The sequence below is a fragment of the Alligator sinensis genome, unplaced genomic scaffold, assembly GCF_000455745.1.
Source record: "Alligator sinensis unplaced genomic scaffold, ASM45574v1 scaffold265_1, whole genome shotgun sequence".
Classification (NCBI taxonomy): domain Eukaryota; kingdom Metazoa; phylum Chordata; order Crocodylia; family Alligatoridae; genus Alligator; species Alligator sinensis.
In genome coordinates this window covers 420,669-421,172 of record NW_005842961.1, presented here as the reverse complement: position 1 = coordinate 421,172, position 504 = coordinate 420,669, and the positions used below count along the sequence as shown (strand labels likewise).

At 68.5% G+C, this 504-nt stretch overlaps 1 protein-coding gene across 1 annotated transcript in view; it reads left to right on the top strand.

Annotated features, from left to right (window-relative positions):
- The window catches only part of LRP1 (LDL receptor related protein 1), a gene marked incomplete at its 5' end in the record, with an annotated part of 92,779 nt that overhangs the window by 728 nt on the left and 91,547 nt on the right, over positions 1-504 (top strand).

Genomic DNA, 504 nt, shown 5'->3' with positions numbered 1-504 from the left:
TGGACGTCCCTTCGGTCGCGGGGGCTGCATTGAGCCCCCCCTGCACCCTCCCCAGTCTGGCTGCGGGGGCCGGGGGAGAAGGGAGCATGGCCGAGCCCCATGGGCTGCAGCTTGGGTCCTCCTTTCCAGGCGTCTGCTGCCCCCCTGCATCACGTCAGGGCTGGGGCGACACCAGCCTGCCCAGCTGGGCCCCAGCGTGGGGGTGGGTAGGAGACGGGACATCACCTCTGCTTTCAGGCGATGAATTTTGGGCATCTTTCAGCCTCCCCCACCCCCCCAACTTGTTCCCTGCGGGGCCGCAATCAGGGCTGTACACATCTCCGCTGGGTGGCACGGGGGAGGCTCCGTCGCTTTGCGCTCTCCTGAGACCGGGAGCAATCACGGAGCAATCAGGGAGCAATGTGGCACCATGGGCTGGGGTGGGGGGCAGTGGGGGTCATCCGGGGTCATGCAGGGAGCGGGGGGCCGTGGGGGGTGAGACCCAGAGCCCAGCAGAGGCTGCTC